At 45.0% G+C, this 15,452-nt stretch overlaps 1 long non-coding RNA gene across 6 annotated transcripts in view; it reads right to left on the bottom strand.

The window, feature by feature from the left end:
- LOC134957541 (uncharacterized) overlaps positions 1-3,700 on the bottom strand; it is a 90,671-nt gene extending 86,971 nt beyond the window's left edge. For 5 of the 6 annotated variants that reach the window (XR_010186653.1, XR_010186652.1, XR_010186651.1 and 2 more), the window contains exons 1-2: positions 3,428-3,700; positions 2,488-2,652 (exon numbers count right to left, since the gene is read on the bottom strand). This is a non-coding gene — a long non-coding RNA (uncharacterized LOC134957541). Of the gene's footprint in view, positions 1-1,403; positions 1,625-2,487; positions 2,653-3,427 lie in introns of all 6 variants that reach the window. The other variant, XR_010186650.1, reaches the window with a different exon arrangement.
- Positions 3,701-15,452: the final 11,752 nt, after the last annotated feature.

Genomic DNA, 15,452 nt, shown 5'->3' on the forward strand with positions numbered 1-15,452 from the left:
GGAGTGGGTTCGCAGAAAGCCATCAAGTTGAGATTGTCCAACCTGAGTAGGACGTGCATGGAAAAATTCTTTAAGACGTAATTTACGTGCTAATTTATGGTGATCTCGTTGCCACTCAAAGCCATCGTGCATATTGGTGGGTACGATGATAGCCCTTTCCGTAGAACCCTTAATTCATCCTCCGATAGACTCCTGTTAGATACGTTAGTATTTAATCTATCTTCCTTTTGTCTGCACTTTTGACGCCTCTGGTTTTGGCCCCACCGGCGGGTGGAAGATCGCTTGCACGCTGGGGGCCCTGACCTAAAGGGGCACTAGTGCTGGGGGCACAGTCATCAGAGTCCGAGATCAGAAAGTCGCTGTCACTTTGGCTGTTAGTGGTGACTTGATAGGATTGTTTCTTTTGCCAGGGTCTCCTTTTTTGAAAACGTGGTTTACTCCGGGATTCATTATAGTTACCCGACAACCACCGGTAGACCTTGTTCTCCTCATAGTCATTATCTACCGTAGATCGCTTATTTCTTTTAAACTTCAGGAGATCCCTCCTATACTGGTCACAGTTCTGCTCCAATTTGCCCACCCAGCTGCTGTTCGCAGGATCACTCAATAGTTTCTTGGATTCTTTTTCCAGGACTTTGATTTTAGTTCTGGTATTGTCCAGCTCCCGACGTGATTCTTTGATCACCAGGACCATGAGGTCTAAAGCACATCGATTTAGGATGCCTATCCATTTTCTAATAAATTCAGGATTATTCCTCCCTATGGTGGGGGTGTTTCTGCACCGAAAACCCCGGGGAATTTTCCTATCTTTGTAATAATCTGTGAGCGAAGAGGCATGTAGCAAAAAGTCAGTTTCTCTGCGCTTCAGTTTAAAAAGCTGAAAGTAAACATCCTCCATGGTGTGTTTTGTATCGTGACCGGGCACTTTCTCTTTAAGTAAAATCCCCTCTATTTGTTCTGAGAAGGTCTCACCAGGAGGTGTAATGAAATTGTGACACCCTGCCGCATCCTGCGATGCTGATGCACTTGATGCTCCATCCATGGTCACTGATTGACATACACACCTCACCCAGTGATTTAAAAACAATGGCAAGCACTGCCAATTATATCCAAGGATTAGATAGTGGTAGTCGCAGTAGTAAATAAAGGGTCAGTTAGGTGCCATGCTACACGGAATACACCAACGTGAAATTCCCATACGTAGAGATACAAATCAGCCGGCACTCAAATTCAGCAGACAACATGCCCCGGTGCCATGATCCAAACGACATGCACAAATCCAATGGTGGACAAAAAGGCACTCCAGAGGCTTGATATAAACAGAAATTGTATTGACAAAAGTGACGTTTCGGGGCAGAGCCCCTTCAAGGCAAACCAATACATAGTGAAAAGCAAAAACTTACCCGCTAAAGTACCCCTCAGGGCCGAGTGCGCCGTCCTCCACGTCTCCCACCGCGTCTCCGTCTCTGCTCACCGCCGCCTAATACTTCCGGGTCCCGGCTTAACCTGGTTACCTTGGCAACCCAGGCAGCATGAGTTCCACCACAGAAGGTGCTGCGTGCGGTTCACGACTCGTAGCGCTGGCCAGGGGGGGGCGGAGAGGACATGCACCTCTATGTTGGCCCTAGCACAAAAACAAAACAATAAACATATAAAAAACATGTATAAAACACAGTGACCATATCAGAACATATCAGGTCATATCTTCGTTAGTGCTATATCTCTGTTAATGTCATACTTCTGCTAATGTTTCATGATCTCTGCCAATCTTCTATGCTTCGCGATTTACTGCGTTGCTAAGCATGCCCTTTATATGTTCTGATATGGCTTCTGTGAGGGGGGTGACGGCGCAGCTCCGGGAACAAGCAGCTAGGCGAACAAAGTGATCGAATCCTCTGGAACTAATGGTGTCCAGTGGCCTAAGAAGCAGAGCCCTTAACTAAGAAGAAGTAGATCTGACTTCTCTCCCCTCACTCCCACGATGCAGGGAGCCTGTAGCCAGCAGGTCTCCCTGAAAATAAAAAAAAACTAACAAAAAAGTATTTCTAGAGAAACTCAGTAGAGCTCCCCTAGTGTGTGTCCAGTCACTCCTGGGCACAAAGTCTTTTGAGTGTGCCCAAGCTCCTGCGGATCCCGTCTATACCCCATGGTCCTTTTGGAGTCCCCAGCATCCTCTAGGACGTAAGAGAAAGGAAGAAAGAGTTGAGAGAGGCGGAGGTTGGGGAAGGGAGAGAGAGGGAAGAGAGAAAGAAAGAAAGAAAGAAAGAAAGAAAGAAAGAAAGAAAGAAAGAAAGAAAGCAAAGTGGGTGAGGGAGCGATGGGCTGGGGGGGGGGGGGGAAGAGAGAGAGAGAGAGAGAGAGAGAGAGAGAGAGAGAGAGAGAGGGAGAGAGAGAGGTGGGACAGCGAGGGGGAGAGAGAAAGAGACAGGGGGGTACAGGTTGCACTGTGGCTGTCCCCCTACCCCCTTTACAAGCATCACTGTGTACCTTGGGCAGCGGCAGGTCCCCCTTCTTATCAGTGCCGGCAGCAGCGGGGTCAGAGAGAGGAAGAAAAGGTGAGGGATGGGCTGGATTGGCGGGACTGCTTCCTGCTGCTAGTAATGCACCAACGGTGCTCCATGTCACTTCATTGCACCACAATGCCGCAGGTCTCTGTTTAAAGTTAAAAAAAAAAAAAGAGTGGTAGAAACAAGATGGGGGTGGGAAAGGACCAATGTGCCCCCCCCCCTACCCCCCGGATTTGACAGCGCCTCCAGTCACCACCACTCAGCCTGTTCCCCCCAGTCACCCCCTCCATACACACATACACTCAGCCTGTTACACCCCCCCCCCCCCCCAGTTACGACACACACACACACAGCCTGCCCCCCCAGTCATTACACACACAGCCTGCCCCCGTCATGACACACAGCCTGTTCCCCCCCAGTCATTACACACGCACACACACTGCCTGTTACCCCCCCCGTCACGACACACACACTGCCTGTTACCCCCCCAGTCACGACACACACACACACAGCCTGTTCCCCCCCAGTCATTACACACACACATCCTGTTTACCCCCCCCAACCACGACACACACACACTGCCTGTTACCCCCCCAGTCACGACACACACAGCCTGTTCCCCCCCCCCCCCCCAGTCACGACACACAAACATCCTGTTACCCCCGCCTCGAGGTCACGACACAAACACACACTGCCTGTTACCCTACCCCCCCCCCCCCAGTCACGACACACACACACAGCCTGTTCCCCCCCAGTCATTACACACACACATCCTGTTTCTCCCCCCCCCCCCCAGTCACGACACACACACACTGCCTGTTACCCCCAGTCACGACACACAAACATCCTGTTACCCCCCCCTGTCATGACCACACACACACCCCCTCGTCCCGTCACCACATACATACATAAAATGTTACCTCCAGGTCCCCACAGAGTCGGCTGGCATAGGACGGGAAACAGACAGACGACCGCCACCAGGCCCCAGGAAAAGTCGGGGGTGTGGCCTAATCGCGGACCCGCCGATGACCACGCCCTTTTCTAAAAAAAAAAAAAAAAAAAACCCCTGCAGGCTGGAGGCGGAGCTGGGCCGGGACTCGGGAGAGGAGGAGACGGCACTGTAGTTCGTAGTAGTCAGGATCTTCTCAGGCAGTCCCAGCAGCACAAATGGCTGTAGAAGTCAGCCTCTGAGGGGCTGTTCGACAGCTCTTCCGGGGAGAAGGGAGGCATATTAGGGAGGAGGGACATTCACACCAAGCCACGCCCCCCACATGCCGGCGCGGAGGTGAGATAGGTCTGCGCCGGATGCCTGCATTGGCACCCGGCAGGCTCTCAGGAGTGTTTGCATAGACATTTGACTGCTGCTCGGTGCAAGAAGAAGTCTTCAGTCAGCCGAGCACAGTGTCACATTCGGCCAGTGGCGTGACTACTGCTAGTGTCCTTCCACAGAACTACTGTATTGTGGCAGCCGAATGTGACATGATCTGCTGCTGTGGCCCCAGGGGCCACACACTAGAACAGTGATGTGTTGGTTATAGGTAGGAACTGGGGTGCTAGGGGTCCCTGTGCAGAAATGTGAATGGGTGTGGAGGCATGGAGCAGGCTGGTGATGTGAGGGGCAGCCCCTGAGCCTTATGGGCCCTACACACTGGCTGATATCACTGCACGATATGAACGATCTCGTTCATTAAAATGAACGAGATAACGTTCATATCGTGCAGTGTGGAGGCACCAGCGATGAACGATGCGCGGCCCCACGCTCGTTCATCGCTGGTGCCGTCGGCTGTGCATGCATATTGCACGTCTACGGAGCCGGGTGACTTGGGGAGTGAAGAAACCCCGCCGTCACTGCCCCCCGCAAAATGCCCGCTCTAATATATATTGTAAACGCCTGCACATCTTATTACCGTGTGCCATGAATGTGCACTATACATAGCAAAACACTGCATCCCATAAGAGAAAACAATACACCCACACATCTGATTTCCAAAGCTCATTGATGTATATATTTGTTATTAAAAGGATATGGATTCAATATATTACAAAGTACAGTATACCTATTGTTACACTCACACAGTAAGCAGTTAAAACATACAGTTACAGGCCAACGATACAATACCATTCCCTCAATGCTTATGTCTCTCTCTCTAAAATCATGCTGGGACTCCATCTTACTCTGAGACCAAAACAGGAACTGACCTCCTGTGTGGTCAGCAGTGTGTTACCTAGTTTCTGGGGGAGGGGGCTCACTCATTCATGATGAGTCACTAATCTCTTTGTGTATGCTGAACAGGTTCAGCCTTGGGGACATCCAAATGGGCTGGCCTGAGCTTCCTGTCCACTGTCCTAATAAGAGTGATTTTAGCTTTTATACATTTAATCATAATTATCCACTGCAATGTCCCACAACAACCATCAAATGAATCTACACATCAATCTGGTTGCTTCAATAGTAAACATGACCGGTCTATCTTGTTTCGTTCAAATACACATACATGACATTACTTCATTATATATAATTTTCTATCATGATGTCTGGCGCTTGATATTATTATAATTATATACTGCATGAAATAAGTGTCGAATCCATCTCTGTGGCATGTCCGTGTAAATGCGTGCGTTACCATATTTTGCTGCGCGTATTTGCAAGTATAGCGACTCGTGTGTAGTTTGTATGTTCTCTTTATGTAATATTTTTGATTTCGACAGTCCACCCTTTGGCAGTAAACAATAACTGCCATCATTAACATAAGAAAAAATATTTCATACCATAACAGTGATCGCGCTGAGCCGGAAAAAAAGTGGGTCCCAGGGACCCCTCACTTTTAAAAATTGGGGTCCTACCGGTCCTTTTCTGGGTCCCATTGGCGTGAAGGTTCAAATGAATCTCATTACCGATTCAAACATAAAAACACAGACTTGATTTGGACACTACAAAAGTGTAGCAGGAGGGGGAAGTGACAAAGCTGCTGGGCTGTGTGGCATACAGACACTGCACCAGAGCTGTAACTAGACATTTTGGTGCCCTTGTGGCAGAAAGTGAATTGGTGCTCCCCACCCTACACTGCAAGGAACAGACAATGCGCGCAGAAGACACGTTGCAAAAATTTAGGGGCGTGGCCACATAGTGACAATCCACATTACACCGCACAGTAGTGCCGCTTATGCACATTGCACCGGGTACAGCACGTTATACACTTGCAGCGGGTACAGCACTTTACACACTTTGCAGCCACCACCTCAGACCCCCCCAGACCCAGCGATCACGGGTGTCAGTGAGGGAGGGTGGTGTCCACAGTGATTGTGCGGGAAAGGGGGGGGGGGAATTGTGCAGGAAGGGGGTGCCCAGTCATTGCAGGTGTCACTGGAAGGGGTGTCCTGCCTGTGACGAGTACTCAAAACACCATATCAATATTAACTTATCCAGGCTGTAGCAATGCCCCCCAGCAGCCACATCACCCTCCCTCCCTATGTGAGGAGCCAGGCGAGGAGCGGACAGAGCAGCCGCTGCCCCGCTCACTGTCCCGTCTGCCAGGCTGTGTGGTCAGCGCCTCTCACTCACTGCGTCAGCCCCGTATCCCGCGGCAGCGCAGACGGGTGAGGACAGGGAGGAGGACGGATCACACACTGACAGCGCATTGCCGTGCAGCACAGCACGTCCTCACCTTTAAAGTCAAACCTGGAATCCACCCTACGGCCGGCACAGAGAGCGCTGCTAAATCCCCGAGTCTCAGCCCCAGGATTCGATTGCTGTCACCCGGAGCCCAAGGAGGAGGATTCAAGCTGCAGAGCGGGAAGAGAAGTCAGGACGGAGGCTGCCGCGGTGATTGGATGAGAGGAAACGCTGCCAGCAGTGATTGGTTTAAGAGACGTGTGATGCTGCCTGCAGTGACTGGTAGGGGAGTCACAGCGCGTCCCGCAGGACCCCCTCCTTTTTCAAAACCGAGTCCCCCACTGCCTATAACGCGTAAAATACGCGTTATGGCGCGTTTTTGCGATCACTGCCATAATCGGTGACCTAGACACAAGTATGTATGCATTTCACAAATCAGACACTGGACTATATTTGGGGAGGACAAGACATCCTCTATATGCACTCGGCGGTCACGGGACCACTGGTTGGGTGTGGTACAACATTCAACCTATAGAGTATGCTGGGACAGTGCTTTGGCCTATAATGTCTGATTTGCGACGAACATTTCACACATACATGTACCTACATCTTTGTACACTGATGTTTGGATTCAATTGAGGTTCTGCTGGGTAGATGAAGAAGACACAAACAAATCGTGACAGTGACATAAAATTTTCATGATCTACATATTCCTTTCATTTTCTGAACATGGTTATAAGTAGTGTCCTTCCTGAATAACAAACCTTCGGTGAGAACCACTCAAACCTTTCTTCCACATCTATTAATGAGCTCTTTCTCTGCAATGTGTGAATAGCCATTGTCTGATTGTTCCCGATTACCTCTGAACTCCATAACTACTAGAACTTTGATTTTTCTCTGACTTTAACAAACTGATCAGCTAATCCTGGGATCCTATAAGGAAATCACTCCTTCCTCCAGAACTAGTTCCAGTCCCACACTCGACTCCTCATTAAAAAAAAAAAACCTCGCAAAAAAAAAGAATATCCTCAAAAAAAAAAAAATGTTTGTCAGCGGGAAAGAGAAAAGAGAAATAGAACAAAACAACTCTTGTTCATAACAAATCAATTACAATGACTGGTCTTTCTGCAGGGTGTGATTCATCAAATAGACAGTGTCTAGGTCGACAATGTTTAGGTCGACCACTATAGGTCGACAGTCACTAGGTCGACATGGATGGAAGGTCGACAGGGTTTCTAGGTCAACAGGTCTAAAAGTGGACATGAGGATTTTTTTTTTTTGGTGTCGTTTTCTTCGTAGAGTGACCAGGATCCCAAATTAGTGCCATGCTTCGGGCATGGTGCCTTCGCTTAGCACACTTTACTGTTCCAATCGTAGTCCACGTGGATCGTTAAGTATGAAAAAATTCAAAAAAAGTGAAAAACTCATGTCGACCTTTAGACCTAGCACATGTCAACCTAGAAACCCTGTCGACCATCCATGTCGACCTAGTGACTGTCGACCTATAGTGGTCGACCTAAACATTGTTGATCTTCAGACCAGATCCCCTTTCTGCAATCCTTTAGTACGCTCAGGTAGTGTTAAACAGTGCCGCCTCTCAGTCTTCACGGAACAGAGTCTCTGGTGATACTTTTGCGATCTCACTCCATTTACGAGTTCCTTCCGGACTACCGACTTTCCTGCAATGGAAATCGTGGACCCAAGTCTCTCTCAATTACTTTCACTGGGATAGTGCTGTCACCAAAACTTGGTATGGTCCTTCGCACCTGTCTATTAGGCAACCTGAGCGTAAGAGCAATCACACAGTCTCTTGGTTCTGAATCAAGACAGTTAGTATTTGGCATACCAGCAATCACCCTTATCAAGTTCTCTTATCAAGTTCTCTTATCAAGTTCTCTTATCAAGTTCTCTTATCAAGTTCTCTTATCAAGTTCTCTTATCAAGTTCTCTTATCAAGTTCTCTTATCAAGTTCTCTTATCAAGTTCTCTTATCAAGTTCTCTTATCAAGTTCTCTTATCAAGTTCTCTTATCAAGTTCTCTTATCAAGTTCTCTTATCAAGTTCTCTTATCAAGTTCTCTTATCAAGTTCTCTTATCAAGTTCTCTTATCAAGTTCTCTTATCAAGTTCTCTTATCAAGTTCTCTTATCAAGTTCTCTTATCAAGTTCTCTTATCAAGTTCTCTTATCAAGTTCTCTTATCAAGTTCTCTTATCAAGTTCTCTTATCAAGTTCTCAAATGCTGGCTCATCTCAATAAGGTACTGTTCTGTGACCTCATTGGTGTATCTCTGATCATTGTGCGGATCAAATCATGACATGAGGTTGCCTTCCAAAAACAACCAAAAAGACACCAATACCAAAACCAAACACAAATTTCGAAGAGGGTGGTTCGTTGAGTGAAGATCTGGGAGTGATTCCGAAGCTACATAATACTAGTGGCAGTATCTATGATCACAATTGTACAATTTCAAGCTTTGCTCCTACTTCTAGGGGTACCATTATCTACACACAAATTTCTGCGCAATTTTTCTTTGCGGTAACCGCAGCAGCATCCGTGGCAGCAGGAAATGCCTCTACCTAGTTTGACAAAACATCAGTGCACACCAATACATAACAATAATTCCTAAAGGGTGTTAACTGTACGAAGTCGATTTGTATTTCCTGAAAAGATCCATCTGCAGGAGGGATATGGGATGGCTCTGTTGGTATTGCTTTACCAATATTCTTCCTCAAGCAAGAAAGACAGGTCATTGCTCTCTTACCTGCATGACAATAGAATCCTGGCACACACCAGTAGGCTCTCATCAGCCTGCACCTACCCTCTTTGCCTAGATGAGTCAGACCGTGTGCCACCTCAGCTAGACTTGGCAGGTATGCTCTGGGGGCTACTGGCTTACCGTGTCCACCTGAAGACTCTTGGCCATACCCCTTTGTCCTCCAGACTGCCTTTTCCTGTAGGGAACACACATTTTTGTATCACTTTACTATCGTGTGTTTGCAATGTAGAGTACCATGAGCATAACTCAAAAAAAAAAAAAAACATCTCTAGAGGAGAGAAAGAAGAAGGAAAAGAAAATGTCAGGTTTGCCATTCACCAACAGGCATATCAGTGTCTATACACAATTTCCCTTCACCAGTATTTCCATTCTCCACCCTTTGTGCATGACAAGGCACACTGCAGTAATACTGGTGTCATTGTGCTGTTGAGATATACTGGGTTTGGGCAGAACTCTGAAGGACCTAGGCATGTGGAGTTTGAACTGTAATTGGGTCCATGTATTGTACCACCCTGTGTAAATGCAAAAGATGAAGAGGAAAACTGTAGAGAAACAGAAGAGGTTGGTGACAGATGAGTTTGTAGAGGTGAAGAAGATTTTATAAAAATTTGACAACTGGATTGGGCACTACGGGGAAGTGATTCTCTACTTGGTCTATACCCCTAAAAAAAAAAATGTGTGTCTTATCTCTACTGGGACTATCCCAGCCATCAATCCAGTGTCCTGCCCATCCTAAGTTCATAGGGAACCCGGTATCTGTGAGATAATTTCCTCTACCTGTGATGGACATGCATCTAGAACAGCAGAATGCGACATTAGTCTTCAAGTTTTGTCAAAGGGTAATGTTGCATTTATTTTGTTCTTCCCATTAGTCGAATCTGTGTTTTCTATATGGCTTATGATTCCTTACTATATGTCCCTTGGTCCCGTCTATGTGTTTAATAATGTGGCTTATGTTTTCTGTCTAGGGGATCTATATTGACTATGTGTCCTACTACTCCTACAATCTCTCGCAAAATGCCCTTTCTTCCTACAAGTGTAACATTATTGACCATTAGGGATCTGGGGTTTGGACTGATGGGTCTTTCCTGTATGTGCCAGTATACTTACCGTCCTCAACCTCTCCACCTGTTCTCTGCACCTAGCACTATTCTTGTGATGTTCAATAGCACACTATCTAAGATTAGCTACTGTGACCCCTTTCCAATTTTGCAAAGAAGTCTGCACCCTGACACAAATTGCCTCATTGAGCCCATCCATTTGCACAGACAGCCACCTCCCATTTGCCGAATTAGTGTTTACCAGTGATCTTATCCAGATAGAAAACTCTCCATTACTGCAAGAGACAAAAAAAAAAAAAAGTTTGACAAACTTCTAGGTCATGCGAAGTATTTCATTCAATCCTTCTCATCCAGTATTAAGGATCTGTACATGGTCCAACAAACATTTCCGAGCTCATTTTGACTAAGGGCATTACTAGGAATGAATACTTCTTATATGGTAACTGAAAGAAATACCTGGGTGTTACCTGGTCTCTGTCCGCTTTCCTACTGGCAAATACTAATGCGTGGACAGGTTTTTCTCCATTTCTGACGTTACTTTCTTGATTTTTTTTGTTTTATTTTTGGGTTTTACTATATATGTACACGAATGATACCATACTTACCTGTTCCACTGGTCTCAGCCACTTCCCCCACAGGCTACTGCTCTTCTTTTACCGGTTGGATACTCCTCTGGGTGCATGAGAAATGGCTGAAACCAATCAGGTCACCTTCTCCTCCTAAATAAAACTTCAACATTCATTAGTACATACTGTATATAGGTTAGTCATATTTTTCATTATTTTCTATAGTTTGTATGCTGGCCGTAACCACTTCCACATCTACATATGGCGGTGTACTTGCATTCTCTTTTTTTTTCTTCCTACTTGTTTATTGTTGCTACAAGTTCAAACAGTTCTTATATTTCCATTCTTGTCTTATATGACTTTAGTTAGACATACCACCTGCAATACCTTAGGATCAAACTCACCAACCCCTCTTGCTGCCACAGGTTTAAACAATTTGTTTGTCTGACCCTTTGTTTTTGGGATTTTATCAGACATATTCTTATCCTTAAGTTCTGCAATACCTCTGATTCAAAGCTGCTCACCTTAGGGAATGGTACCCTATTTTTGTCAGTCATACATTCCCATTCAGACAAAAAGTCTTCAGCGTGTGGACCATATTTCCCACACAATACTTTTTCCTTTAAACTTCGCTGAGCCCCTGGGCCACGGCTCTTCAACCTGAACCCTGGTTAAACGTCCCTTACTTGAGCAACTGGCTCCCATTATTGTGGGCCTTTTCCCACAAACACCAAAATACTCAATATAAAAGGTGACGGTGAAAGTTCTCTGAGCACTCTTCACCCGCTCACACCCACGTTGGCCAGTACTACCATACACTGTCGATAGCGAAGGCAATGTACCTAACTTAGGGCCCCTATTGACCTATATTTACTGGAAGTTTTTAGGAAAAACTTACCCTTTCCAGTAAAGTATCTGTCGTTGGAGATTTTCCTGAGAGAGACCAGCAAAAACTCCCTATGCGCTTTATTATATACAAATCACGCTTGCATATGCTCTATACAGCGCTAATGATACAGCGATTTTACACAAAAGCTCGTAAAAAGGATATCACATTGCGCTATATATCGCACCCACAAACACGCGGTCCAATCGCACAGCATATAGGTACTTGTTACTTATCTACCGTACGACCACTGGAATCGAATCACAAGCTGCGAAACCTCAGCCGGAGCGTATCAAAAACTATATGGGTCACAACACAATTCACAATTCCCTACCATGCTCCTGTGTAAGTCTCCTCACGACTTACATATTAAACCTTATACTAACGTGAGTCAGCCGCCTCACGCCACCAAGCCTCCACTCACTTGGTGTACCACACGACGGGATCCCGAATTCCCTGGGTTCGAATATCCACTCCTACATTCGCTCACTCAAATACACTTTGGTTTTTCTGTACAGAAAATGTTAATTCAGATAGGCAGCTTTACCCCAGAGGCAATCGTTTTTTAAACTAAATTTAGAGTAACCTGCTTTTGAAATCTGATAGTTATGTGCTATTGTATTAAATGTCTACTATCCCACCTTTGAACTAAACAAACTATCGTGTGGTTTTATTATGCGCACACAACCCTACGCAAGCTTGCATAATTACGCAACCGTGTGTACCTCTATGCCACGTGTGCAGCCTTGCGCCACGTGCACGTGTTTTTGTACGCTGTCCTCACGTTCCGTACCACGTGTACCAATGTGCGTACGCAATAAAACAACTGCCACAGCTCTATAAATGTGAACAATACTAATTACTATTGCCCACTAGACACCACTTTTTCTGTATAAACTTTTATGCAGACCTGCGTTTGTGTCTTTATGCTTACTTCCTTAAAATACTGTTATTTCAAATGTACCTATAAATTTACCTATACAGCAACAAATGTATCCTATTTCACACAGATCTATAATGACTCTAGCAATAATCAATAATTTAAATGATATGATTCAGATTGGATAGCTATCCTGCAGAACATTGTGTATATACACAATACATACATAATTATAATAATATTATTATATATGTACCATTCACTGGTCTCCTATGAGACTCATTTACCCATTCAGTGTTTCTAATTTGCATATCAAAGCGATTTGCTTTTCCACAGTTAAGAAAAAGCAGTTACACAGGTTAATTTGCATTTCAATGGTTATCTTATAGCAAGCAGATTTAACTAAATCCTGGAGGAAAAAGAAAAAACAACTTTGTTTATATATGTGTGTGTAATTCTTACATCAAGTATTCATCTATTAACTCTCACTAGGCCCAGCTGAAACTATTTGTAATTGACTATGGCATGGGTTAAATAAATGCATTGGTAACTCATAAATGGTGTTTGATGTGACCAAGGAAAGCCGATTATTCTGAGCAGTGAAAATCAGCCATTTAGAAAATGACCTTCCCAAAATGGCCGCTGCTCCTCCCTTCCACATCCATGAGGGTTACACAAAATGGTGGACAGGCCATGTGGTTAGTCCAAAATGGAGGACAGACCATGCGGCTTCCTTTGTCACAAAGAAATCGCACATCATACAAGCACCAGAAGTTATTTTAGGCCTGAGTTAAAAAAAAAAACTATATCAAGGCTATGCAGCAACTTTTAAATATACTTTTAAACCTACTTAAACAGATAAACAATCCAATCTGAAACAAACACAATATGACTTATTTGAACCTTGTTTTGCAACAATAAAAATACATTTTAGCATCTTAAATATTAGGAGAAACGCATTGTCCCTTGAAATTCATATCATTGGCTTACTGATACTACAACAATACACTAACGTGGATGTTATTTTCATCAGCTTCGCAATGCGTCCATTGGAGCCGGTCAATTACAGCCGCGTTTGTAATGTACAGTGCATCATTAAGACCCTGATATCCCGTGAGAGCCTCCATCTATGAATGCCAAATTGATTTCTCACAAATATTTAAAATGCCCGCTCTAATATATATATTGTAAATGCCTGCATCTCGTATTACCATATCCCATGAATGTGCGCTATACATCGCAAAACACTGCATCCCGTAAGAGAAAACAATACACCCACACATTCTGAGTTCCAAAGTTCATTGATGTATATATTTGTTATTAAAAGGATATGGATTCAATATAAATATATATATATATATATATTACAAAGTACAGTATACCTATAGTTACATGGTTACACTCACACAGTAAGCAGTGAATACATAAAGTTACATACAGTTACATGCCAGCATACTATACCATTATCCTTAAGTTATATAAATTCGTCTTACCATAACACTCTCTCTGTAAATAAATACAGGAACTGTTCTGCCAGCAAGTCCATCATCGTCTCAGACCTTACAGCCACTAACTTCCTGTGAGGTCAATGCGTTATCTAGTTTCTGGGGGAGGGATTCACGATGAGTCACCAGTTCCTTTGTATATGCTGAACAGGTTCAGCCTTGGGGACGTCCAAAGGGGCTGGCATGAGCTTCCTGTTTGGAATATCTATTGTTCTAATAAAAGTGATTTCAGCTTTTATACATATAATCATAACTACTTGTTGCAATGTCCTACAACTTAACAACAAGTATCAAATTAATCTACACATTAAGCTGGTTGTTTTAATAGTAAATATGACAGGTCTATCTTGTTTCGTTCAAATACACATTCATGACATTACTTCATTAGATAATTTTAAATCATGATGTCTGGCGCTTGATATTATAATTATGTACTGTATGAAATAAGTGTTAAATCCATCTCTGTGGCATGTCCGTGTAAATGCGTGTGTTAGCATATATTGCTGTGCTCGCTGCGCGTATTTGCAAATATAGCGACGTGTGTAGTTTGTATGTTCTCTTTATGTAATTTTTTTTTTTTTTTTTTACTTTGACAACCTGACCTCAGTAACTGCTGCCCAGGGCGCACCCCCCCCCAGTGCCGTGCACCCTGTGAGTGCCGTTGGTGTGTGGGAGCATGGAGCGCAGCACTACCGCTGCGCTTACCTCCGTTACTGAAGTCTTCTGCCATCTGACGCCTTCAGTTCTTCTCATACTCACCCGGCTTCTTTCTTCTGGCTTCTGTGAGGGGGGTGATGGCACAGCTCCGGGAACAAGCAGCTAGGTGAACCAAGTGATCGAACCCTCTGGAGCTAATGGTGTCCAGTAGCCCAAGAAGCAGAGCCCTTTAACTAAGAAGAAGTAGGTCCGACTTCTCTCCCCTCAATCCCTCGATGCAGGGAGCCTGTAGCCAGCAGGTCTCCCTGAAAATAAAAAACCTAACATAAAGTCTTTTAGAGAAACTCAGGAGAGCTCCCCTAGTGTGTGACCATTCACTCCTGGGCACAAAGTCTAACTGAGGTCTGGAGGAGGGGCATAGAGGGAGGAGCCAGTTCACACCCAGTTTAAGTCTTTATAGTGTGCCCAGGCTCCTGCAGATCCGTCTATATCCCATGGTCCTTTTGGAGTCCCCAGCATCCTCTAGGACGTAAGAGAAATATTAGGGGTGGGGAGGCCTAATGGATAAAAAGTACAGTAAGAAAGTTTGTGCAGGGACATTGACAGTAGTCTGACTGGTAGCACTGTGGTACAGGACTATTCTGGAACACAGTACGAATTATTATGCACCCCTATTGTTTCTGTACCATGATTATCAAGCACCCCACTGTTGTGTATAGGTGATCATATTACAGGGTGCCCAGGATTCAGTATTTAGGGGCGGACATCTGATTTGTGGGGCCCAGCAGGTTGTGTTTATATGGGTCCTTCTCTTCTCTCAAAGTGGGGAACAGCTTGTACCCTCCCACAGTAGTGATCATAGCTCCATCTCCCAGTATTGACACCCACAGCATGAAAATCCCTGGCAACAAGCATGACACCCACAGCATGAAAACCCCTGCCAACAAGCATTACACACCACTAGCAACAAGCATGGAACCCAGACCATGAAACCCCAGGC

The sequence above is a fragment of the Pseudophryne corroboree genome, chromosome 9, assembly GCF_028390025.1.
Source record: "Pseudophryne corroboree isolate aPseCor3 chromosome 9, aPseCor3.hap2, whole genome shotgun sequence".
NCBI lineage: Eukaryota > Metazoa > Chordata > Amphibia > Anura > Myobatrachidae > Pseudophryne > Pseudophryne corroboree.